General features: G+C 38.2%; 2 long non-coding RNA genes across 2 annotated transcripts in view; one reads left to right on the top strand and one right to left on the bottom strand.

Moving 5' to 3' along the window:
• LOC309662807 overlaps nucleotides 1-18,795 on the bottom strand; it is a 619,026-nt gene that overhangs the window by 223,248 nt on the left and 376,983 nt on the right. The gene's annotated exons all lie outside the window — the stretch shown is intronic.
• On the top strand, nucleotides 60-18,730 carry LOC309662779. Its single transcript, XR_014264955.1, has 3 exons — nucleotides 60-1,468; nucleotides 5,128-14,142; nucleotides 14,460-18,730. It is a non-coding gene; the product is annotated as an uncharacterized lncRNA (long non-coding RNA).

Raw genomic sequence — 18,795 nt, 5'->3', positions numbered from 1 at the left:
TAAGGCAATTATACTTCAATAAAGATGTTAAAAAAAAAAAAAAAAAAAAAAAAAAGAATTAAAGCATTGTGGGTCCTCAGCACACTATGGAAATGAACATTGTCTCAGTATATTAATGATAATAACAGACTTCTCCCTCCTGATTTTGCAATGATCAGAAATTTATGTGAGAAGAGTGAAAAAATTTTATAACAATGTACGGATTTTTTTCTTTTTACTCTTTCTTCTCTTAAATCTTGTCACCAGCTATAAGTTGGTGCTACATATGGCCTCTATTTGGCAAAGAAAATTTCTCTAAAGCTGTGATGTCCCAAAGACAAAGACCAATAGTCACACGTGGCTCCCTAAATTAAATTAATTAAACAAATAAAATTAAAACTTTGCTTCCTGGGTTGCACTCACCACGTTTCAAGAGCTTCATAGACACAGCAGACAGTACAGAATGGAACATTACCACCATCATGGAAAGTTTTATCAGAGAACTGTGCTAAAGGTGGTTTTTAAGATATGGCTATAGCTGAGAAATATTTCTACATTATTTTAACTAATTTTAACCAAACTAGTCAGGTAAATTATGCCTTATTTATACAAATTCAAAAGCATCTATCCCTTCTGTGATCAGGTTGTAATAATTTAGCGGTATACAAATCTACAACTATCTTCCTTGAAGATAAAATGTTCCAAGTATTCCCTTTGAGAAAAGGAACAATATAAAGTGGCCTACAATTATGACTGAGAACATTTTCTAGTTAACATTTTTGACTCACTAACAGATAGAATAAGGTAAGAAAAACAAATAAAGGTAATGGGATTAGAAAGAGAAAAAAAACCTAGTCATTATTCACATATAATAGGATATATATGAAAGAATATCTAAAGGATTCTATAGTTAAATACTATTTTTAGTAAGTTTGTGAAGAGTATTAAATCAATATATTAAAAAAAATCTACTTGCTTCTGTGTAAAAGGAAAAAAAAGAAACTAAAATATCTGATTTCCAGTAGCATCAAAATAAAAATACCTAGGACTAAATCTAAACAAAGATATAAAGAATTTTACCAAAACAAAATATTAAAATATTGAGGATCATTAAAGATTGAAATAAATGAAGGAGTATACAATGTTTCTGGGCTGGAAGACTCAGTAGTATAAAGATAGTTTTCCTCATGTTGGTATCTAGATATAAAGCAAAAACTCCAAAAATTGGTGTGTGCGAGCATGTGTGTGTGTGTGTTTGTGTGTGTTTATGTATTTAAACTTGCCATCTGAATTCCAACCTTTCTTACAGAAGTGGAAAGGATCACTACTATCGAGATATATTTGAAGAAGAAAAAAATAGGAGAATTAACTAGTTGAAAAACATACTAAAACTGAAACAATTAAGATAAAATGGAATTATGAAGAAATATAAATTGAAAAATGTAACTGAACTGGACCTAGAAGCTGACCGACACAAAAATGGCACCTGGTAAGTCTATCACAGTCTTCGCTCTAGTCATCAAATATTTGACATACTGTCTCTCCCAGTGATAAAATATACTCACCTTAAATGTTCAGTCATATTAACAAACTCAAGCACCATTTTCGCTGAGTGAGCTATAGCATGAATTACAGATATGAGTGCTACTGAACTAAAAGCACAAGTTATGTACACTCCATACACCTAATATATAATTGTGGTTTAGAAAAAGTCTAGTCACAACAAACAACACTATTTAGGAAAGAGAAAAATAAGGACCATACACAATTCATTAGTCTGTAGCAATTCTAAAATTGCGTCGAGCAGACATTCCAAAGGACACTTATTCTGAGATTACTGGGTAGCAATAAGCTTTTAAGGTCTGAATCTCACTCCATTTATTCCTCATTATATGATGTGTGTTGTGTGTTGCCTTGACATATCCTCTATGGTCTTCTCTGTCAAAAACTGTGAAGGGTCTGAGATGCTACCATACTTACGACTAAACAAGTAGCCTGGTATAGTTTCATAGATGTTGATAGAAAATTGTGACTCCTGGAATAGAGGCAAAGAATTTTCTTATTCACAGCAACAGCACTAGCAAGAAAATCAGCATTTTCTTCTGCCTGTCCCCAGAGCCCCAAATTCCCACAGTGTGACACTCAGAGGGCCAGATGATCATTGAATATACAGTGGGTTGCATTATAAAAGAAAAAAAAAAAAAAGAATTTAAAGGAACAAATGTCTTTAATAAGGGGCAGAAAGAATACCTGATTCAGAGGGAGACATTATCTTTATTATACTGGACAGTAAACATTCCAGATTTTTTCCTGAAGAAACATTATTTCTATTTTCCAAAGCTGTTCACCATGCAAACATCATTGCAAATAGAGTCCAGAACTATATATTCTCAACCCTTGCATTTTTATCCTTCTCCTTGGCCACTTCTGAAGTAGGCCTTGGAGAATAAGTCCTCCAGGGAAGGTAGGACAGTGGGTAAGGAAGACTTTTTAGCTTGTTTCTTGTTTGTAAATGATTTGGGTTCCAAAGGATTTTTGTAAATCTCACGCAGTCAGAAACCTTTTTAGTTCAGGATTATCGTGTCTTTGGCAGACAAAATCTTCAAACCTTAGTTTCAAAAATGTTGCTTGTTACCTGTTTGATTGTATACAGCTCCATGTGTCATTAGCCTTATGCATAGACTAGACATTTCTCTTTATCTGGTTTTATTGTGGATATTCTGAGCCTATCAGTTTGATGAGAGAGCAATACCCTTACCCTGAAAAAAAAAAATTACCGTTAAGATTACATGGTTATCTCAACCCGTTCAGGCATTTTAACCATTGGTGTCTGGATTTACCCTGAATTTACTAGTTGCCATTATGCTGAGCTCTCATTGGCCTTGGTTGCTCATAGCAATTTCTCAATTTTGTCTTTTACTGTAAATCTCGAAGTCCCTAAATTCCTCAACTCTTTCTATTCCCTTTAACACCTTCTTCCAAATAGGAGATTTGGTTTTTTCTTAGAGTAACCATATCAAATGCAATCAAATGGAAGCCAATAGACAAACACTATTAACATTCTGTTTTCAACCTCTATTCCTAAAAGCATAATATGTGTGAGGTATACTGTCTGCCTTTCAAATCACAGACGATAATACGACCTAGTATTTTGCCTCTTCATTTCATGGATTGCCATGTTTCCAACTCTCAAAAATAGTTTTCTTTCTGCCTGCAGCCAGTCATATAGTTTAGGCTTTTTTTTTTATTATTATTATGATAGTACCCTAATTCTAGGTACAAGTTTCTATAACACGTTCTGTAACAGTTTCTATAACAAGCAATCCTCAAAGTCTCAGTTGTTTAAAGAAAGATTCCTTTCTTACACATCACATATGTCTTTTGAGTGTAGGTAGGGATTCGCTGCTTCTAATAGTCTCTTAGCAACCTAAGCAGACAAATCAGCCTCCATTCTGAATGTTTCTGGACACTGAGCCAGAGGAAGAAAAAAGTAGTAGGGGGAGAGGGTCTTGCAGCAGCAATTAAATGTTCTAACCCGGGGAGACACAATTATTTTTCTCACAACTCATAATCTTGACTAGTTATATACCTCATTCAACCACAAAAGGCACGTATAATTGGTGCATTCAGCACGTATAATTGCATTCAGCACGTATAATTGGTGCATGTGTTTAGATGGTAAATATTCTGAAATATCTGGTCAGCAAAATTCATAATAACTACCCTACCCTGCTGCAGTGGCTCTAAACTCAGAGCAATTTTGCCTCTCAGGGGCCATTTAGTGATGTGTAAAGATATTTTTGGTTCGCACAGTGAAAGAGGGCTATGCCTCTGGCATCTAATGGGTGGAGGCCAGGGATATTGCCAAACATCCTACAGTGCCCAGAGCAATTCCCACCCCCAACAAAAAGTGATCCAATCCCAAATAGTAGTGCTGAGGATGAGAAATCCTGCCCTAGAGAAACTCACCTACAGGCACACCTCACTTTAGTGTGCTTCATTTTATTCTGTTTCAATATATTGTTTTTCACAAATTGAAGGTTTGCGGCAACTTTGCATCAAGCAAGTGTATCAGCACCATTTTCCAAGAGCATTTGCTCACTTTGTGTGTCTGTGTTATGTTGTGGTAATTTTTGCAATATTTCAATCTTTTTCATAATTATTATATTTGTTATGGCCATCTGTGATCAGTGACCTTTGATGTTACTATTATAATTCTACACCACAAACCACGCCCATATAAGATGAAAATCTTGATAAATGTAGTGTGTGTTCTGACTGCTCTGCTGACTGGCTGCCCTCCCCCCCCATCTCTCTCCCACTCCTCAGGCCTTCATATGCCCTGAGGCACAACAGTACTGAGATTAGGGCAATCGATAACCCTACAATGGCCTCTAAGTGTTCAAGTGAAAGGAAGAGTCACACATCTCTCCTTTAAATCGAAAGCTAGAAATGACGAACCTTAGTGAGGAAGGCATGTCAAAGCTGAGATAGGCTGAAACTAGGCCTCTTTCACCAAAAAGTTAGCGAATGCAAAGGATAAGTTCTTGAAGGAAATTAAAAGTGCTACTGCAGTGAAAACATGAATGATAAGAAAGTGAAACAGCCTTATTGTTGATATGGAGAAAGTTTAGCGGTCTGGATAGATCAAACCAGCTACAACATCCCCTTAAGACACAACCTAATCCAACACAAGGCCTTAAGTCTCTTCAATTCTATGAAAACTGAGAGAGATGAGGAAGCTGCAGAAAAAAAGTTTGAAGCTAGCAGAGGTTGGTACATGAGGTTTAAGAAAAGAAGCCACCTCCATAATATAAAAGTGCAAGATGAAACAGTAAGCACTGATGTAGAAGCTGCACCAACTTATCCAGAATACCTATTTAAGATAATTAATGAAGAGCTACACTAAACAACAAATTTTTAATGCAGACAAAATAGCCTAGTGTTGGAAGGAGATGTCATCTAGGATTTTCATAGCTAGAGAGGAGGAATCAAACCCTGGCTTCAAAGCTTCAAAGGACAGGCTGACTATCTTGTTAGGGGCTAATGCAATCGGTGAGTTTAAGTTGAAGCCAATACTCTTTACCATTCTGAAAATCCTAGGACCCTTTAGAATTATGCTAAATCTACTCTGCCTGGACTCTATAGATGGAACCACAAAACCTGAATGAGAACACATCTGTTTACAACAAGGTTGACTAAATATTTTAAGCCCACTGTGGAGATCTACTGCTTAAAAAAGAAGAAAAAGATTCTTTTCAAAAGATTACTGCTCATTGACAATGCACCTGGTCACCCAGGTGCTATGATGGAGATATAAAATGAGATTAATGTTGTTTTCATGCCTGCTAACACAACATCTATTCTGAAGACATGGTTCAAGGAGTAATCTCAACTTTCAAGTCTTATTATTTAAAAAATACATTTTGTAAGGCTATAGCTGCCATAGAGAGTGATTCCTCTGATGGATCTGTGCAAAGTCAACTGAAAACCTTCTGGAAAGAATTTATCATTCTAGATGCCATTAAGAACATTTAGGATTCGTGGGAGAGGTAAATAGATCAACATTGACAGGAGTTTGGAAGAAGTTGATTCCAACCCTCATGGATGACCTTGAGGGGCTCAGGACTTCAGTGGAGGGAGTAACTGCATATATGATGGAAATAGCAAGAGAAATAGAATCAGAAATGGAGCCTGAAGCTGTGACTGAATTGCTGCAATCTCATGGTAAAACTTTAATAAATGAAGAGTTGCTTCTTATAGATGAGTGAAGAAAGTGTTTTCTTTTTTTTTTTTTTTAATTATTATTATTTTTTAATTTTTGGCTGTGTTGGGTCTTCGTTTCTGTGTGAGGGCTTTCTCCAGTTGCGGCGAGTGGGGGCCACTCTTCATCGCGGTGCGCGGGCCTCTCACTATCGCGGCCTCTCTTGTTGCGGAGCACAAGCTCCAGACACGCAGGCTCAGTTACTGTGGCTCACGGGCCTAGTTGCTCCGCGGCATGTGGGATCTTCCCAGACCAGGGCTCGAACCCGTGTCCCCTGCATTGGCAGGCAGATTCTCAACCACTGTGACACCAGGGAAGCCCAAGAAAGTGTTTTCTTAAGATGGAATCTACTCCTGGTGAAGATACTGTGTAGATTGTTGAAATGACATCAAAGTATTTAGAATATTATATAAACTTAGTTGATAAAGCAGTGACAGGGTTTGAGAGGACTGACTCCAATTTTAGAAGAAGTTCTACTGTGAAGTTCTAAAGGCTCTTAAATAGCCTTGCATGCCATAGAGAAATTGTTTGTGAAAGTAAGAGTCGATTAATGCAGCAAAATTTATTATTGTCTTATTTTAAGAAATTGCCACCTTAACCCTCAGAAACCACAGCCCTGATCAGTCAGCAGCCATCAACAGCAAGGTAAGACCCTCCACCAGCAAAAACATTACAGCTCACTGAAGGCTTAAATGATGGTTAGCATTTTTTAGAAATAAAATACTTTTATAAATTAAGGTAGGTCCCTTGTTTTTTAAGACATAATGTGATTCCTCACTTAATAGACTACCAGCTTAGTGTAATCATAACTTTTATATGCACTGGGAAAACAAAAATTCTGTGTGACTCACTTTACTGCCCAAATCATTTTATTGCAGTTGTCTGAAACCAAACCCTCAATATCTCTGAGGTACGCCTGTACATATGGTATGTTCCATTTATACGTAGTTTAAAAGCAAGCAGAAGTAAAATATTAATTTTAAGGATTCACTTATAAGTGGAAAATGAGAACTAAATGATAGAAAATAATTATGATAAAAGTTGCAATGTTTCCAGTGGGTGGGGAAGAAAAAGCTTATGATGTAGGAACAGTATATGGTAGGGGCTGCTTCCAAAGTTCCAGCGAGTTCTGTGTCTTCACCTGGTAAATGGTTACACGGGTAGTCACTTAATAATGACGGAGGGATAGAGAAAGGAGGTTAGATCGAGTAAGTCCAGTGACCTATCCCTTTCAGAATGCACATGGGGCCTGATGACATGCACGTATCCGGTGGGTATGCTCTGCCACCTATCAGACTGAATGATTAGCTGAATCCTGCCGCTAGAATATTGCTGCTTCTGCCACAGATGCTGAAGGGACTGTCGAGGCCTGAGTGGATACTTAAACAGAAAAGGAATAATAATAGGGAAGTTTGGGAATGGAGAGAGCTAAGCTGAGGTGTCAGGAGTTGAGGATAATAGGGGGCTTAGGAGTTGACTTGAGATAAGGCATTCGTGCCCCTTCCATATGGTTCCCTAAAGCATTAGGGGCAGGGGACAAGTGTGGCTGCCACACACTCTTCCCTTTACTCGTGCGGCATGTTTAGTCTACACAACAGAATTGGACACTTGACAGCATCGCACAGAGAAAAATGAATTTATTTGGGGCTTGATAAACCTGTACTGGAATATCAGTTCTACTCTTTACTATCTATGTGAACTTTGAGAAAACAATTTAACGATATCTAAGTATTTTCTCTGTAAAAACTAGCGATGCTAATATTCAATTACTAGGGCTTTATGAGTTAATGATTAAGAAGCACCTGGTATGAAAACAATGAAGATACCACTATATACTTATTTAGAATAGCCATAACGTAGGACACAGACAACACCAAACACTGGTAGGAACTTTTATTCATTGCTGGTGGGAATGGTAAATGGTAGAGCCACTTTGGAAGACAGTTCGGCAGTTTCTTACAAAACCAAACAATTCTTGCCATACACCCAGCAATCACACTTCCTGGTATTTACCCAAATGGGTTGAAAACGTCTGTCCACACGAACACCTTCTCACAGATGTTTACAGCAGCTTTATTCATAACTAGCAAACCTTGGAAGCAGCCAAGATGCCCTTCAGTTGGTAAATGATGAGCAAACCGTGGTGCATCCAGACAATGGAATATTATTCAGGAGTAAAAATCGATGAGCTATTTAGCCATAAAAAGACATGGAGGAACCTTAAATGCATACTATTAGGTGAAAGAAGCCACTCCAGAAAGGCTACATAATGTAGCCACTCTAAAAATACGACATATTTCAAGTACATGGAATCCTGAAACGGGCAAAACTTCAGAGATTGGTAAAAGGATCAGTGGTCTCCAGAAGTTGGAGCTGGGAGTGAGGGTGAAGGAAGTGTTGGATAAGCAGAGCACAGATGATTTTGATGGTAAAACATGCTGTATGATACTATAATGGTAGACAAGCGTCTTTACACATTTGTGTAAACCCATTGAATGTAAAACACCAAGCATGAACCATAATGTAAACCAAAGACTTTGAGAGATAATGACGTGTCAGTGTAGGCTTATGGCTGTACCCAGTGTGCACTGTCATGGGGCAGGAAGTTCACAACAAGTGAGGGTTTGTTGAAGCAAGGTACATGGCAACTCTCTGTACTTTCTGCTCAATTTTGCTGTGAATCTAAAACCGCTCTAAAAAAGAAAGTTGATTAATTTGAAAAAAAAAAAAAAAGGAGTGCTTCTGTTAAGCTGAATTGAATTTGAAAAAATATATTAAAAAGTCTAGGTTACAAAAGAGTATTTGCTACCTTGATTAGTTGGAACTCTTTATTGATTCTCGTGGCATGATATATAGGATAAACTGTTCCAGTGAAGAATCATACAATTAATCACAGGGAAATGAGGCAAACAGAAAGTTAATCTAACATTAAATTCTTTGAAATGTTCCCCGTTCCATGAAAGCAGGCTGAGGAACGCTGACATACACTCCATCTTTCTTCATTCATCTTGCTTCTTTAGAGAGAGATGTGCATAATTAAATTCAAGTTGTCAGTATCTCCAGAAATATGTAGCTAACTAAGACGTTCATGTCACTTTGCTTTTCTGATAACTTCCTGGAAAGTTATTCAATTAAATAGGCGAACACCCCGCTACAATGCGAGACGTCTCTATGTAAGTTGCTATAAAGCAGAGTGACTAAATCAGGCTGCTGTGCTGCCTCTGAGCCAAGTTTTGACAGGATTTCTGACTTCTCTTTTCTTTTTCCCCATGGAATTTTGGCTTGTTCAAAATGTGACAATGAAACAGAAAAGGCTGTAGCTAATTCTGTTCCATCAAAGGAAAACATCTGGAAGTGGGAAAATAGACCACGGTGCATGTCTGATCTACCTGATACGTGCTGTGCCAGGTAGAAATCATTGCCAGACCTCCCCTTCTTTGTCCTACTTAGCGATACAGTCATCCCTCAGTATTAGCAGGGGATTCGTCCCAGGACTCCTGCGAATAATCTGCAGATGCTCAAGTCCCTTATAGAAAATGGCAGAGTGTTTGCATATAACCTATGGCCATCTTCCCATATACTTTACCTCTAGATGACTTATAACACCTAAGACAATGCAAATACTACGTAAATAGTTGTAAATACAATACAAATGTTTCCAGTGAGTAGCAAGTTCAAGTTTTGCTTTTTGGAACTTTCTGGAATTTTTTTCAAATATTTTTGATAGGAGGTTGGTTGAGTCCGGGGATGCAGAACCCACAGATTTGGAGCCTGATGGTACTGAAGCCTTTAGACTTTTCGCTTTTGCAGCTGTCTCAATGTTAGCTTTGTCACTAGAAAGAGCTGAAGGGGCCCTACGGGAAGGGCTTTCCTGCTTCTGATGTGCTGCTTTTGAGGGCATGAGAGCCAGCAAATCAGCTTACAGGAGGTCTAACAGTACTGGCTTTAGGGTAGGCTAGCCATGGCTCTCAGCATCCAGAAAGTTTTCAGCCCCTGGCAGGCCACTGTTGCATATGAGCCTTGGGTTGCTCCCTCCGGCAAGTTTCTTCAGCCCTGGAAGACTGGTGTCCTAGTGGCAGCCGCACCCTCTCCAAAGACATCTGAATTTAAGTCGTGGGTAGAAAGATATATTAAGTCTGTCCACTTCTTGTTCACATTTCCTGGGGTTCTCAGGAGAGCAGTAGTTGAGTTACGCATTTGCAACTTCTGTACACCTTATAGTTTTCTTTTAACCTTTAACCACCTAGTTAACAATTCTGTATGTAAAATTTTCTTCTTCAAATTCCTGATAGGTTTTATGCCTTCTAACTAGACTCTGATTGATACACACGTATTAAATATAGCTATTGTCAGCGAAAAAATGTTGCCTGCCATATCAGTAAACAAAGGATGTTGCAGCCATCAAGTCGTCACATTACAGCTGCCCCAATGATGAGCAGAACCCAGGGTAGAGATAGGATGCCTGTCATCAAGGCATCAGCCCCTACGGCCACCCCCCCACTCCAAAGGCGCACCCTGAGGAGATTCAGGATGAGAAAGCACAGGATACTGGCCCCAGATAGCTGAGGTGTCCATCAAAGGAAAGATTTCAGTGAGCCCAGACTCTTACATCTTCCCATACACGGAAAAGTGCTAAGCTCATTAACATGAGATGTCAGGTTTTCTTTCATTAACAGTAATCTTTTGATGTCCCGACTACCTGGTCTTTGTTGCAAAAACTCCTCTATATCCTGGCTCCTCCCTGACCTCTTTGGAACAATTTCTCAGAGAGGCTACATCCCAGGCTTTAAGTTCTCAGTTTTATCTGCCAAATAAAACATATTTCTCAACTTTTAGGTTATGCTTTTTTTTTTAGTTGACACTACCTAAATGCTTAGCAATAGGAAGTCCAAACATAGTGGTATGAGTCAAATTATTTGTATGAGTGGAGGCTAGGGCAAAAAATTTATTTTCCCGTAATGTTGCTTTGTGACAATGAAACTATTTAAGTGGAGTATTGAAGCCATCAAAGAGAACTAATACAAAATTAGTATCTACTAGGAGATTTATTCCAACTGTTAATGAAGGGTGTGTGTGTGTGTGTGTGTGTGTGTGTGTGGATTTGTAATACAGGATCTCTGAAAACAAATGCACTACCTTTTTATAAAGATTTTATTTTATTTTTTGTAGCGTTACATGTGTTGTTAGATTTATTTATTTAATTCCCACTAACTTCTAATTTCTTGGAAAAATAATATATTCTGCTGTGCTTACTTGCGTAATTCTACTTCCCTTATTAGTAACATGTATAAAAGGAGATTATCTGGCCACTACTACATACACACATTGTTTTATAATTGTCCACTTAATAGTCTCATTTTTTACCAGAATGAGCATTGCAATGTACTTCACATATAGAAGTTGAGCAATTTTGGAAAAGAAATGCATATCCTGTCTGGTGGACAAGATAGATTGTAGAATTCTCAATACTTTTGCTGCTGCTTGTTCTACGTATATATTTTCCAAGGTAAAACCACTGATTATTTGTTAGAAGGACTTAATTCTAGTGTAGTGTAGTGTATGGGTATAAGTTTTCTGAAAGAAGAGAATTTTCCCAATAATTCTGCTTTATTTACCGCAGTGAAGGGTATCAAGTACCTGCCTGCTAAATGGTTTATCCTACTTAACTTAGCACTGTAAAAGGGGTATCTCAGTGATAGCAATACTTCAAAATTCAAATATCCTGAATTTGCTCTTATTATCTGTTACATATTACTCCATTCTTTTGACCTTCTTTAATTCTAACCCATTCTTTCATTTTACTCTACTTTAAATCACACATTACCTACCTTTTGAATTAATGTCCTTGTTATTGCCCTCACCCCACTATACTCAATGACTTAAAAATTTTTCAGAGGACCATAATATATAATGGAAAAAAAATCACTCTTCTATCTTTGTGTTCTGATATAGGTTTATAACATCATGACTGACTCTTCTTTAACATATCATCTTGATCAGGTTACTTAAATGCTCTGAGCCTTTCTTTAGTTAATGATAATAATATGGTCTATGTGCTGTTTAATTATGTAATTATATTAGTCAGTGTTCTGCCAAGATAATGCTGTGTAACAAAGAGTTCCATAGTCTCAACAAGCATTTACTTATTGGTCAAATCTCTGAAGGTCTTCTGGGATAGTTCTACTTAGGATATGGTTCAGGTTCAAGTTAGTTTCATGTCTTTCATTCTGGGACCTGCAGCTACCCAGGCACAATCCTATCATGATAGATGCTAAAACCCAGGAGGCCATGCTAAACCAAATTTTAAATAAAATATTTAAAAGCTTTGTTTATATTACCTCCACTAATGTTTCTTGATTAAACCTCTATTTTGCTTCTTGTGAATAGGTCCCACTCCACTGTTCCCAACAACTCTTTGCTCTGCCCTATGAGACCATGTTTGTTACATAATGTGGTCTTCTACTGTATATTCATTACCTCAAGTTGCTCACTTCTACATCCAACCTTGCAAAAGAGCTTTCCTTGATAGCAGCTAGTGTAGAACACTAGCTACAAAAGAAATTGTGTGTCTGCGTGTGCTTGTATGCATTGCAATAAGCCTGTGAAAATATTTACTTTCTCATAAATCCCCAGGAAAATACAAACAAACAAAAACATAAGAAATGTGATAACACTCTCACCTATCCATTTGTCAAAAATAGTTTATATTTGGTGTTGGAGAATTTGCAGGGAAACTGTCACTCACACAGTTGTAAAGTGATGAGAGTGTAAATTGTTAAATCTTTAAGAGAGTAATTTGTCAGTATCCATAGTAAAAAGTAAGCATTCTTTGAATACTTCATAGGAATTTATCTACTGGATACACTGACAAAAAATGTCAAGTTATTTATCTGAAGTGTTTATTGCAGCATATTTACAATGCCAAAAAAATTAAATAATCTAAATTTCCATTAATATATCATTGCTTAAATATGGTATGTTAACATACAACAGAAACTTCAGCAATTATTGAAAGAAATTAAAAAGATCAGTGTTTACAGACATGAGAACAAGTCTGAGTTACATTCTTAAGTGGAAAAGAAAAAAGTGAAGGACAATATATAGTGGGTAATTTTTTATGTATTAAAAAAATGTTCAAGCACTGATTTTGTTGACTGATACACGTGCTGTAATAGGGAAGAACAAATCTGACTCCATATTGGATCTGTTCCTGTTACTTTAGCATTTGTAGTCTACTGCTTTTGCTACAAGTTAATCACTAAAGGGCTGTTGCCTATAGCTTAAAGTATACATAACGGACCATCTACAGGAACCCTGCCTCCCATGCCTGAGAGTTCAGCTTTACCTTTGTTTATCTCACAGGAAACATCCAGACCAGGCCCACCTGGGAATGGCTGCAGGAAAGGAGAGATTAACACATCCCCACCTTCCCACCCCCAGTCTGGCAGGAACCAGGAAATATTTGCAGCAACTTATCACCTTTTAAAATTTACCTCCTCACCTCCCCTTCTTTGTTCTATAAAAGAAACTAGCATCCAAACCCAGGCAAAATGGTTCTTAGGGACACTAGTCCACCATCTCCTCGGTCTATTGGCTTTCCAAATAAAGTCACTGTCCCTTGCCCCAACAACTCGTCTCTCGATTTATTGGCCTGTTGTGCCACGAGCAGCATGAGCTTGGACTCGGTAACAATGTCACACAAACACACACATCCATGCTTTCATTCCACTAGAAGGAAACAAAAGGAAAAGTTAACAAGCTTTGGTTTTGGGGAGAACGCTTACTATTTTTTTTTTTGACTTTCAGATTCTTTGAAACTTTTACAGTGAGCAATTTTACTTAAAAATGAAAAAAGAAGCTAGAAAAGAAAGTTACTCTACCTATGAAGAGTTACTTAGTGATTAATGAAATATTTGCTATGTGCCAAGTGAATATATAGTTACTAAGACTTTCTAGGATAGGGTAGTGGATGTGAAATAGAACATCATGGAGAAGGCAGGCTCTAGGCTGAATACTACATGTTAAAGAGAATGATGTATCAGATGAAGAGATGGTGGTGACCATTCTATCCAGGGGCTTTCTATAAACTAAGCAGTTTGGCATAGTGATTGGATGGAATACTTATGAAGTCAGTTAGTATGAGCTCAATTCTCAGCTCTAATATTTACTAGCTCTGTGACGTTGGGCATGATTTTTATTGTTTCTGTGACTCAATTTTCTCATCAATAAAATGCAGTTGATGATAGTAATACCTACCTCATAGAGGATTTATGAGAATTGAAATATACTACACAAAAGCCTTTTGGATAACCCTTGGCAAATAGTAAGCCATAAATAAAGGTTAGGTGATATTATTGTAATTAGCAAGATTGAAAGAAACATTAATGTGGCTAAAGCAGGTTGTCTTTTTTTTTCTTTCTTTTTTTAAGTAATTAATTTATTTATTTTTGGCTGTGTTGGGTCTTCATTTCTGTGCGAGGGCTTTCTCTAGCTGTGGCAAGTGGGGGCCACTCTTCATCGCGGTGCGCGGGCCTCTCACTATCGTGGCCTCTCTTGTTACGGAGCACAGGCTCCAGACGCACAGGCTCAGTAGTTGTGGCTCACAGGCCTAGTTGCTCCGCAGCATGTGGGATCTTCCCAGACCAGGGCTCGAACCCGTGTCCCCTGCATTGGCAGGCAGATTCTCAACCACTGCGCCACCAGGGAAGCCAAGCAGGTTGCCTTTTTAAGCATATCATTGACATGATAGGGTGATTGCATGAGGCTCAGTAGAATTCTATTGCATTTCTGATGGTTCTTTAAACATACATTTGCAGCTCTTTCTTACCCATAAAGAGCCTTTCTTATTAGAATATCAAGAAGATAGAAACTGATCACCTCTGGCTGATAGGTCAAACTTTTTTTCCTGTCTTTCTAATGGAGATTCAATAAAAGTACATAATTCCTTTGTTAATACAACTGAAGAAAAATGTTAAGAATTTGGCTAACTACATCCAAGGAAAGTTTTTCTCCCTGAATCTTGACAGTTTGTTTTTGCTAGATAAGTAGATGAAATTACTGGTAAGAATTAGCATGTGAAAGCCCTTCTCACATCAATCTTATTACTAATTTAGAAAAATAATCCAATTTTTCATGTATGTTGATGGTGCATTATCATGGTTCCTAGCACGTAAAACCAAGCAAAGACAGGCTCAGTCACATTCAGGTTTACATTGCCTTTGTAATCCCTGTCTTTTCCTTATTCTTCCAAGTATATGCTTCAGCAGAATTGTAAGCCACACTTTTTGCTTCTACAATCATTGATATTTTGGGGGTCAGTCACCCTGTAGCACCCTGCCGCATGCTGTACAGAAACTTTCTTATTCTCACATAAAAATAAAAGCTTAAACATAAGTAATAAATACACGTAGATCAGCAACGTCTTCACACATGCTCTGTTAAAAAAAAAAAAAAATCCAGTCTTGGTTAGAAGAGACTTTATACTAAGGGAGGGAGGGAGCAATGCAGGAGGGTTAGATTTAGGGTTAGGGTTCTGACTATCAGAAAACGCAAATGTCTCAAAGATTCTGCAAAAAGTTTTTCCCTTATAGAGAGGAGTGAACAAGGCTACAAAGAACTGGGTGTGGGGAAGTGGAATGAAAAGGTATGATGTAATTGGACAGTAGATCCGATACTGCTTTACTCTGAGGCCGGTCTATTCTCAGGAGGGCCCTTTAATAAGAGGGGTTGGATGCTGTCTCAGGCTGAGGGTGGACCAAAGTCTAGAGTCCTGGGGAAAAGAAGTTTGGTTAACAAGCTGTGGAAGTAAACAAAGACCAATTAAATCAGATAAGCAAAGTTTATTTATTCAGAGCTTGCTATGGCAAGGGAGTCAGCCACCATCACTTGGGTTTTGCCGAGAATCAAAAGCAGGTAGAGACGTGCGAAAGTTTTATAGTGGAAAAAGGCTTCAGGTGTGCCCTGATTGGAGGCTGTTGGCAAGCAGAAGCCACAGGGCAGGCTGACTAGAAGTGGGGTTTCCTATGTGATTGGTTAAGGGTGCATATCTGGCTTTTCTCTGCTTGGTCCTAAGTCGAAAACAGGAATAAAAATTAGGTATGTTATCATCTATTAACCAAGTCCTGGCCATTTGGGGGCTGATTTTTACAGAAGTTATTGTTTAGTTTCAGAGACTGTCATTAGAGGCAGCAATCAGACTTAGAGTAGGCTGGCTTCCTGGGTTGTTTGTCGTAGACAGAGGGTTGGTTTCCTGAGCATGTTGCTGCAGGTTGTGAGTCAAAGTTCTACATTTATATATGGTCTGGTCACTGTTCATTTGTATATTTCTCCTCTCAAGGCATTTTGTTCTTATGAATCAGTAAGGACAAAACAATTCAACTAATCATTTATTAGGTTAAGAATGGGAATTTGGAGGGCCTCTGCTTGGGCTTGTCATAGGTAAACAAGGGAGATATCAGGGAATCTTATTTAAGTCATTTGGGAGATGTGTGGTGGTTCTTTGCAATAAGCCATTTCCAGGAACATAAAACGGTGTGTGTGTGTGTGGTTCTTAATATTTATTGTTTTCCAGCATCCCAAGGCTCAGGTAAAAATCCGAGATTCTCACCTCTGACCATTATTTATACAGCCATATCCATGCATATGTGGATATATATGTGTAATGATGGACACAGACACCTCAAGGAAGTTAATCTGAACATCTCTATTGTATTTATATGTTTAATTTTTCCATCTCAAAAGGCAAAATATTTCATTTTGAGTCTTTCATTTGTGTATCTGTTCTCTTGAAAAAGAGATTAAATAGTCAGGAGTATGCCTAGGGCTGTTCATTTTCCTCCCAATGATACATTAACGAGGTATTTGAAGAAATTTAGAAAATTTTACTTACCTAATGAGATATATGGCATTCTAAGATTGAGAATGTGTCTCAGGCCATCATGAATATAAAGACTCCTTCCATATTACCAAAATTAATAGGTATCTTATCCCATGTTGGCCGTAGATGTGCTTCCTCAGGCTTTGAGCCTCTTCCTCTTAGTGTGAAGGGCACTGACATCTTTTTATTCAACCCTGAGTTTAGATGATCACCATGACACAGTCTTGTGAAACTTCAGGGAACAGTGCTTGAAACAGATATAACAGACATTATACTTTAGGATCTACCAAGATTGCATTTTGATTCAGAGCTAAAAAGAAATGCAGAAAAGTTTGATTCATAGAATTCTTTATTATCACTCCCATCAACTTCCTGAAATTTAACTCTATGTAGCCATAATGACTCACTAGAAGAGCCTCAGGAGATCTGAAAGGGTTGTTCAAAACAGAGTGATCACACTGGGCCTTGAGCACACCTGGCCCCACCGTGACCACGTCCTACCTGATTTCAGATACTCAGACTCCACCATTACTTTCACTTACATTGGCGGCCCCAGAAGATGGGCATGTCTAAAATATCTTGAGGAGGACCTTCAACATGGCGGAGGAGTAAAACGTGGAGATCACCATCCTCCCTACAAATACATCAAAAATACATATACATGTGGAACAACTCCTACAGCACACCTACTGAATGTTGGCAGAAGACCTCAGACTTACAAAAAGCAATGAGCTGACAGGGTCTTGGTGTTCCGGCCTGGTGGCAGGTCTGAGCCTCTGAGGTGAGAGAGCTGAGTTCTGGGCATTGGACCACCAGAGACGTCCTGCTCCCACGTAATACCAATTGGCAAGACCTCTCCCAGAGATCTCCGTCTCAACACTAAGACCCAGCTCCACTCAACGACCAGCAAGCTCCAGTGCTGGACACCCCATGTCAAACAACTAGCAAGAGAGGAGAACAACCCCACCCACTGACAGAGAGGCTGCCTAAAATCATAATAAGTTCAAAGACACCACGAAACACATCACTGGACGTGGCCCTGCCCACCAGAAAAACAAGATCTAGCTCCATCCACCAGAACACAGGCACCAGTCCCATCCACCAGGAAGCCTACACAACCCACTGAAGCAAACTTACCCACTGGGGGCAGACACCAAAAACAACAGGAACTACCAATGGGCAGCCTGCACAAAGGAGACCCCAAACACAGTAAGTTAAGCAAAATAAGAAGACAGATAAATAGTCAGCAGATGAAGGAGCAAGGTAAAAACCCACCAAACAAATGAAGAGAAAATAGGCAGTCTACCAGAAAAAGAATTCAGAGTAAAGATAATAAAGAGGATCCAAAATCGTGGAAATAGAATGGAGAAAATACAAGAAACGTTTAACAAGGACCTAGAAGAACTAAAGAGCACACAAACAATGATGAACAACACAATAAATGAAATTAAAAATTCTCTAGAAGGAATCAATAGCAGAATAACTGAGGCAAAAGAAAAGATATGTGACCTGGAAGATAAAATAGTGGAAATAACTACTGCAGAGCAGAATAAAGAAAAAAGAATGTAAAGAATTGAGGACCGTCTCAGAGACAACTGGGACAACATTAAACACACCAACATAAGAATTATAGGGGTCCCAGAAGAAGATAAGAAAAATCAAGGGACTGAGAAAATATTTGAAGAGATTATAGTTGAAAATTTCCCTAACATGGGAAAGGAAATAGTCAACCAAGTCCAGGAAGCACAGAGAGTCCCAAAAAGGATAAATCCAAGGAGAAACACGCCAAGAGACATATTACTCAAACTATCAAAAATTGAAAACAAAAAAAATATATTAAAAGTAGCAGGGAAAAACAACAAATAACATGCAAGGGAATCCCCATAAGGTTAACAGCTGATCTTTCAGCAGAAACTCTGCAAGCCAGAAGGGAGTGGCAGGACATATTTAAAGTGATGAAAGGGAAAAACCTACAACCAAGATTACTCTACACAGCAAGGATCTCATTCAGATTCGATGGAGAAATTAAAACCTTTACAGACAAGCAAAAGCTAAGAGAATTCAGCACCCCCAAACCAGCTTTACAACAAATGCTAAAGGAACTTCTCTAGGCAGGAAACACAAGAGAAGGAATACACAATACAAATAACAAATAAGAAACCCAAAACAATTAAGG

Source organism: Balaenoptera physalus, assembly GCF_965194825.1.
Source record: "Balaenoptera physalus genome assembly, chromosome: 6".
NCBI classification, from domain to species: Eukaryota; Metazoa; Chordata; class Mammalia; order Artiodactyla; family Balaenopteridae; genus Balaenoptera; species Balaenoptera physalus.
This window is presented reverse-complemented; position numbering and strand designations above follow the sequence as displayed.